The sequence below is a fragment of the Lissotriton vulgaris genome, unplaced genomic scaffold (genome assembly GCF_964263255.1).
Source record: "Lissotriton vulgaris unplaced genomic scaffold, aLisVul1.2 SCAFFOLD_6107, whole genome shotgun sequence".
In the NCBI taxonomy this organism is placed as follows: domain Eukaryota; kingdom Metazoa; phylum Chordata; class Amphibia; order Caudata; family Salamandridae; genus Lissotriton; species Lissotriton vulgaris.
The window spans coordinates 18,425-27,636 of NW_028247576.1; positions in this window are offsets into that span (position 1 = coordinate 18,425).

Genomic DNA, 9,212 nt, shown 5'->3' on the forward strand with positions numbered 1-9,212 from the left:
AGATAGTGACTACTGCTCTGTCATTGCACTAATTGGTCGCAAAGGAAGTGGCAGAGGGAACTATGCTGGAATGTGGCTCTGTTCGTGTGAGGCCAGAGATGACTTTTCAGAAAATCGCACTTGAACGGTTATGCCAATATAGGGAATAAATGGATTTATAGCCGAATAGGGGCATAAGGTCACAGTATCGATCAGGAACCTAGATAAACACGCAACAGGATGTCTTGCCTCTGCCTCCGCCCCCCCCCCCCCCTCTCTTGCCTGATCCGGCCATCATCGAAGACCGAAGCCAAGGCGAGGTCGGCAGCGCTTCTTTCAGCTATAATGGCTGCGACAACACTTCTTTTTTTCAATTATGTCTTGGACAACTCTGGAAAGTTGCAGGTAGTCCCTTCAGCGGCAACCCTTGAGAGTTGCAGGTAGTCCCGCCACAAAAGGGGGGGGATGTCTTGCTGCCTCCGACCCCCCCCCATCTTCATCGCCTGGCACGGCCATACCAAAGCGCTGGAGCCGAAGAACGGCGCGGGGTCGCTGGAAGGGGGAGGCGGCGCGAACGAGCCTCCCCCACCTCCCTCCAGGTGGAGGCTTCCAGCGACACCCCAACGCTCCTGCTTGAAGAGGGTCCATATCAAAAAGCGGGTTTTTTGCCCGGGACGGGCACACGCCCTGTGCTCCTCAACCTTGAAGATTCTAAAAGAGCCGGGGGGGGGCGACCTCTCCACGAGGCGCCCCCCGCCCCCGTCCTCCGATGGAGCCACGAGACGTCGGCGCACTCCTGCCGGCGCCAGCCTCAGTGTGGAAATGACTACAATCCTGCAAAGATACAGATTTGTTCAGTTCCGGTGGAACACCAGAATGACCCGGTAGGAAAGATTTGTTGCCGCCCTCCCCACTTTTTGACTGATGGTCCATATTGCTAGTCTGTTACCCCATTGCGAAAAACTTTTTGAACTACCAAAAGAGGTTCTGGTCCAACCACGAGTCAGTGGAAGCATTCCGACCCTACTGGGACCTGCCTGACCTCGCCCAAAATGGCGCGGATACAAAATGAGACTTTCAAACTCCTTGTTGCACCCTGATTGCTCAGCCTTGATGCTCCAAGATATGTATGCAGTTTTTGGACAATGAAAGTAGATAAGATGGATATTGATTATGTGCTGGGACAGTGAACTGATTTAGGGTGGGTACTAATTATGTTTGGAAGCAATGAATTGGTATAAAATAAGCACTGATTGAGCATTTGGACAATAAATTGATAAACGTTAGGTCTTGAGTAAATAATTGGACAATGAGATGATATTATTGAAAGCTTGAATTCCTGACACGCATTATACTCGCCCCTTAAGAAAGTTCGATACGATTTTATTGCACCGCTGCACTTTACGAAATGAATGGCCACCGACTTCGTTCCTCTTATGCACAGTTCCAGTCTGCTCCGTAGCCGGCCCACTGGGTTGTAGGCCTGTATTTGTGCGCCAACATTTTCATTAAAGTTTTTTTTGAACACGCAAATATAATCGTAGCGTTTGTATTGATGAGTTTCGAAATGTATGGCTACTGTCACCGACATAAGTAAAATACATGCAGCATGATTAAGGTTGAAGGTTAAAAAGGCCCGATAGTTAGCAGCTACATTATGTGTCACAGGCAGCCGGGAAAGTGTTTTAGACGCCCTTAAGCGATACCAAAGAAATGCCACTTGACCACCACCCTTGCACATGACCTAAAAGGCCACGATCAAGTGATTCATGTAGATACACAGACCATCGACGATTATCTATCTAAACACTACTGGTCCCTCTGGGCTTAAACGCCGAGATGGTAGAGAATGCACCCTGTGGAGATAGGTCGAGTATGTGGTAGGTAAAAACATTTTCGGATTTATGCGCGTTGATGTGTTCCGAATGCTGCCCCCCACCCCCTTCTTTCTCCTCCCTTCTGCAGGTTGCGCCGGAACATCGGCTGAAGTATGGAGGAGTGATGATCGAACGACCGACGAAAGGGGAAGGAGGGGATCTGAGCATAGTACTTTTGAAAGACATAGACTTAGATATGACTGTTCCTCCTTAGAACATAGTGACTGGGAGGATGGACTGACATAGAAACTTGACGGGTTAGTACTGTATGACGGAATTTGACTCGAACCAGCACGCCAGATAGTGCACCTATGACGTTTAACTAGATAGAGAAAGGACAAGGAAAAGTCCCGGGGTAAGGGTTACCTAGGCACCACCCGTCTGGGAAAGTAGGAATGATGTTGATGTTCAAAAATGTACCACCTCCTTCTCGCACTCTTATAGATATAGCCAAGCTGTCGGACTGTTCTCCCAATCAATACCCTCCGTTGCCTCAGCCTGGAGAACTTATCACCAAAAGAAGAAACTCAAAAGTGGTTTAAGATCCAACCGTGGGCAATAGCCCGACCAGGTTAACTTCTGACCAACTGACCGAGGTGTAAGTATTAGCGATCGAGAACGCTCGCAAAGATAGCAAACGAAAGGAAAAGGAGGAAGAGGTAAAAAGAGCTCAGCACGTAGACAAATAGGATACTAAAGATGCGCAGCATGCAGAAAGATCTTTTTTTTTGGCCAATAACTGTTTTATGTTTTGTCGTGAACATTTTTGTATGTGTTACGTGTACTGTCTTCCTTTGACTGAGTTTGTGTGTATGTAATGTATGGATTTATGTCTTCCCTCTGTTTGTGTTTCCGTGTCACCTGACCCCTGCTGTTCTGTGTTGTGAGCGCACTAAATGACCTATTACTGTACACGTCTCTCTCTCTCTCCCTCTCTATCTCCCTATCTCTCTCTCTCTCTCTCTCTCTCTCTACATGTCATACGTGTACCGAATGGCTCGTTTAGGTTGCGGACGACTCTCACTCTCTATGAGAGTCCCCCTGTTCCATCTTCCTTTTTGTGGTAAAATTGTGCCCCGCTGGCACCAGTCTGATTGGATACTTATTGAACACGAAGGTGTTCAGCGAAATTGACAGAAACTAAAACGATTGTAACTTGCCATATTGCTACCTCTCCTTTCTGAAAAATGAATGAACTCGAATTGGCTAAGAAAGAAAGGACAGGTAAGACGACTAAGGTCCCCTAATCTGGCCTTTTATAGGGGAACTATATGTCAAAGGCACCCTATTTTCAGTTCGTTAGAGACAAGCGCCAATGTCCAGGTTGACCTCCCAATGCCCAGATTGCCCCACCCCTTTGCACACAAGCGCGAATGCCCGAAGCGTCCCCGCCCCACTTGATTGACCCCAGCTGCTTTTCCCGATGTATAACTGATGACCATGAGTAACTGTCGCCCCTCGAGAAAAACCTGTTTAACCCTGTCTTTCGATGATTGCCCCCCCCCCGCTCTGTTTGAAAGAGTTAGCCAGCTCTAAAGGGAAATGTAAGACTGTTAAGGCTCGGGTTAGAAGGACGAGTCTCCCCTGAATGTTGCCAATTTTGGAGTTTTTGATGAAATACGCAAGTGATAGGAGTCTGACCTCTGTCCATATGTGTCATGAATGAACGCCGATTAGACTTGGTGCGAACACAGTAGAAATACCCACATACTTACTTCATGGTAATAGACTTCTGACTATGACCAATGAGCATAACCCCCAGGTGCTAGGATTGCGAGTGGAATTCAAATGTAAAAATCTCTTCTCTTGCCAGTTCTCTAAAACTTGTTTTTACCCATTCAAAGATATACGATCATCGGAGGAGAAGGGTCGGACGTGGCGCACAGCCTGGCTGCAGATCATGAGACACATGCGACCTCGACCAAAGGTGGAGCCGCAGCGCAACAAGATACGGGACGAGGCAGCACTCTCAAACACGGTAGACGAAAGGATGAAGGGCTGTCCTGAAGCTCTCTGTCCGCTAACCCACGTGTGCCTGAAGCCTCCGGTCCCCTTTTCGAGCCCCATTGATGGGCCTGCTTGCTTGTTATCCTTTGCTCCCTTGGTCCCTTTGGTGTGTCCCAGGAAATCTGACCCCACTCCGCTCTCTCTTCCATCGACTATTGAACCACACCCCCTCTTTTCCACGTGACTTTTTGCCGAAAGGAAGAACAGCATTTAGGTGGAAATGAGGTTATGCCACGGAAATATAGGTGCCGAGCATAAGGCGCCGCTAAAAGGATTGGTTAGGGAACAGGACTGTGGTCTAACAGCAGAGGACAGACCGCACCTTGCAACGCGAAAGGTTAAATCCGAGCTGGACCTATAGCTCCACCGCCGGTGCTCAACAGCGCCAACAAAAGGACACGGACTAGAGCCTACCAGTGATGGCTCACTGCTAAAAAGACACTGTGACGAAGAGATCTTGTTGGACTGAATTCCTCCCTCAACTACTTGGTCAAAATGTTCATTGGTCACATTTTTTGAGAAAGTCAGAAGCATTTATGCTATGTAGTACGTTTGCAAATGCAATTTCCTATGTGCTGCATTCTGCCAATCACATCAACTGTTCATGATTATATGCAATATGTTAGTATTGACAAATGCTATTTCATCAACCACACATGTTTATATGTACACCCATCAATTAGGAAATGAACTTTGTTATGTAAAAAGCGGCGACTGTGGAAATTCACGAAATTGATGTACATAAGCGGCGTTCATTTGTCTTTTCCCATTCCCTCCCTGTGCGCAGCATGAATGTCATGAGACGTTGACCGCATCACTCCGCCAGCAAAGGCCCATGCCCGCATGTACCTGACAGCCATTTTAGGCACCATGGCCTCTTTGCCCGCTCATTGAAATCCCCGGCTTCCCTCCTGCGCGCATTCTGAACACCCCCCCACTCTCAAATGACCCTCTTCCTCTGCGCACCCTGGCTGCCCCCTCCCTCACATGCACAAGTCCGCATGACCCTGTCCTTGGGAGTCACGGCCGCGCCTGACCAACACCTCCTTTCCTTTCATGAATAACCCTTCTGTTGGTAAACCCTCCCTCCGCAATTGACTGTCCACACAGGTCCGAGGCCATCGCCTAAGCCGGGAGATACGGTTTACTGCCCCTTATTGTATGGAGTCACTCCTCTTCAAAGGACCCACTATTGATCCTGGCCTCCCCACCCCCTGGGGTACGATCAGGCGCACACATCCAAAGAATCGGCGGAACACTCAGCTGCGTGATTGCCCCCTCCTCTTATCGGCAGGCTAAGGGCCTCTATTGTGGATATATGGGGGGTGGGATTGACACGAAGATTATGGGGATGTCTTTCCCTTGTTTCACTATGTCGTTATTGTAATAAGGAATGTTTTGTAAGGTGTAAAAGGCGATGTCTCAGAGAACTTGTTAGAGCACCTCCCGAAAGACACTGTGTTTCGTGTCCGAAATGACAGGCTCTCCTCATGAGAAATAAAACTCTGTTCTTGTGATTCCTGCTTCCAGCGCCCGTCTCTTTATTTGGTAACTATTCAGAATGGGAACTAAGAGGTGACTTGCGCCAGCAGCCCGGGCATCGATAGTAATATGGGCTCACTTTCTACACAACATCCGGCAGACTACGCCCTCTTTTGAGAGCAATATGTCCAATGCAACCGGATTTTGTAAAACCATAGATCTAATAGCAACATTTCAGTATTTGCAAGCAACAAAGATCCAGCAGTGTTAGTAGACAATTTATCAACTACGGTAGAAAGTTTTCTTAACTTGTCATTCAATATCACCCCTACCCTTTGGATTATAGCTTCAAAAATGTCTCATACTATCCCTCCAGAATAATCACCTCGTTTAGATTTGGACCTTTCCTCCCACACAGGGGTATAACAATTCTCAAAGTGATAGATCTTTGGAAAACTACTCCTATATAACAAGTGTCATAACAATTGCTCGGCATTTTAAAATTGGCATTCTTTCCACAAACAAAAACTCAAGGAATCACAGGGTCTGTGCCAAACAAAAATAACTTACAAGATCCTTTAACCTCAAAGGTCTGATCGCATTCACTCTCTCCTACAGGGATGGTTTCATGTGAGCTCTTCTTATGAATGCACAATTTCCCCTGGTGTTGCCAATCTAATGTCAATGCTCCTGTGTTTCCTGCAGTCTGGTGTTCCACTTCTTGTGATCAACTGACAATCTTAACTCCTATAGCTGCCTTTGCCTTTACTGCTCTATATCTATCTTCTACCTGTTCCAGGAACCTCCTTTCTCTATCAATAAGGACACAAGTCAAATTTTATCTGTTTGCATAAGCCATATCTACCATTTTAACGGGGGTAAAATATCTGCTTCCTGTTTCTGCATTCTGAGCATAGGAATGTTTGTTCAAGTGTTTAAACAGCGGGACTTATGAAAAGGCCAAATAATAGTTTGAATAATAGTACTGGAAATGACCCTGTCCATAGAACATGCTCAACAGTAGACTACATGTGATGCCATATGTCAACGGTATGTGATCGTAGGTAATGCCCTCAGCAACTGAAGAAGTCAATTGCATGCAAACATAACAATCTCTGGGTTCCATAGAGTGTATATATTCATAAAGCAAATTAGTGCATGCATTATTTGTATAATCGCTTCTTGACAAATCAGTATGTAAATTGTGTACCTCTAGTGAATACAGCCCTCCACCTTGTTTATGTTTTAGTTTCTGTACAACTGTGTGTTTCTCTTCTTCGACCTTAGTTGGACTCAAGTTTAAACCTAAAATTAGTGCTATTGGGACTGTGACTAATATGATTTGCAATGCAACTATTATGTACCTACGTCAACGACTATTACTATTCAGTTACATACTATTTAGATGCAAACCAAATGGGCAGAAAAATGGCAGTAACAGAAAGATCTCGGTCAGGCTCCGGCTTTTTGTTTTTCTTTATTTACCCTATGTATAATCCTAGTGAGGCTTCCCTAACCTTACTCCTGTTTTATTCTAAATGTAATCCGTACTTGTATTCTTCTTCAAGCTACAAGCTACAACATGAAGTTCATTCAACATCTCTGACAGTGTGAGGCCATTAAACGGGCATGGTGGATACCACGTGAGACACTCCCTGAAAAAATAAATAAACCACATATGGATAGACTTGTTTGTGTTTCCACATTTTGTCTCAATTCCAATCACCTGAAAAAGATCATTAATAAAAACTGGCACTTAGTGAAAGATCTTGACAAAGCATTGGTTCATTTCCTCTTTTTGCGTTTAAAGAGGAGAAAAGCATTGCGAATCACATTGTACGGGCCGATCTACCAAAACCAGTAAAGTCTACATTAAGAGGCTATGTCGGATTGGCACCAGTGGTCGGTCATCACAGATGTGGATCCTGTACCTGTTGCAACCAAACGCTGGAAGGGTCGGTGTTCACACATGAGGGAGTTCATTGGAGACATGATACATTTACCAACTGCAAATCGAAAGTTGTGGTGTACGGGATTCTTTGCCCATGCCCCAAATTGTACGTGGGCAAAACAAGTCAAGAGATCCTTCAGAGAGTGACACAACATAAATCCAGGATCAAAAGGAATGTCAAAAATGCCTCTTTAGTTAATCATTGGAAGGCCAAGGACCACAGGATGCGCGATCTTGAATGGACTGTGATTTCAAAGATTGAAGTAGATCCACGGGGATTGGACAGCGAACTGCGTCTGTCTCAACGTGAGGCAATGCTGATCCTGAAATTTAATACAGCAGTGAATGGACTTAATGAGATTTCTGAGATTTTCAAATTGTGATACTGACGTCCAAGAGCCTGTTTTGTCGCCATTTATTGAGATGCCCAAACTGTGCAGTCCCTTGCATATATGGTTTCATGGTGAGGCAGTGATCGCAGAGTTGCTTTGTGTGAGTAGCCTTAAGAGAGGCAATTCGGCCGTATATTTCCGTCTCACGTCAACTGCCCGAAGGAGTGTTTTTATTGATGTAGGACACAGAGCCAGCCTTGATAGTACACCCTGCCCCCAATCACCTCTGTAATATGCAGATGCATATATGGCAAGGATAGATCCTTGACGGCATCCAGTGCCGGCATTTGCCACATGTTTAGTAGCGAAGGTCCTGTGTGATGTGGACATACACACGGATTTTCTAATTAGCTCCAGTGAACTAGGACCAGATTTTACGATGCTCATATTTGACAAAGTTTTTGCGACCAGCCGTGGGGATGCATTAACACAATCTAACAGTTTTCGGGTGCCGGTTAAATTGTTAATGGATTATATTTCAATACCCCAGAATATGGTCTTTCGTGTTGTTTCAACGATTGTCAAATAACGTTTTTCGCAACGGGAGATATAAAACTACTTTTCCCATGGTTCTCAAATACCCACAAACCTTTGCGGGATGTGATGCGACGAGCGACTCCGGGCAGGGAGCACAAACGCCGGCTGGAAACTTTGTAAAAACTTTCATAAGGTTAGTGCACGCGTTGCTTTTGTAAACAACATGGTTTTATTTCCGTAGGTCTGGGTTATTGTATAATGGGATTCATGGTGTATTACAACACTGGACCAGTTCCTCGGTTAATGCCGTCACGGGCACTATGTTAAACTTTAAGCAAGAACTGCTTGTCGATTATAATGCACAGTGTGTTGTTTGCGAGCTGTCATGCGTTTTGATGGCACTAGATGGCCTACTGGATTATATCAGCCTGTGGTTTTTGCAACTTGGGACGCAATTTAATAACACCGAACCTCTACCGTTGTAGATTGAAGGCATTATTTGGGGAAGTGCTGAGGTATGCATCAATTTACTGGTTGCCTCCTGCTGGATTTATGAAAGGTATGTCTGATTGCAGGCGGAGTAATCACTTCATGGATTATTCAAGGACTTTGAGTTAATACAGAGTTAACTTATCTGTTTCCATAGATCCACGGACATCCACACTTGGAGCCGAATTACAAGGATTGTGGAGAACATCATAATGTAAACCCATTTCTCCATCTATGTAGAGCTTGTACTGTCTGACATATTGCTCACGTGGCGCCGGTTTCTTATGAGTTCCTTGTTTTCGTCTTTGGTGACTTTGTAGAAGCACTTAGGATAGACGAGGAATAGAACAGTCTCACTCTTGTGGAGCAAGGTAGGAAGCTGATACACCAGTGAGGTGTAATCATGCCGTTGTGTATGTTGTTTTGTGTTACTATTAGGCCAGTCAGCTACAATGGCTGGCGCGATGGGTGGCGGGTAGAAATCTGCACAAGATCAACTTCACAGCAGAAAGACTGGCGAATGGGGAGTTACACTATCTGTTACTGCCTAAGACCAGG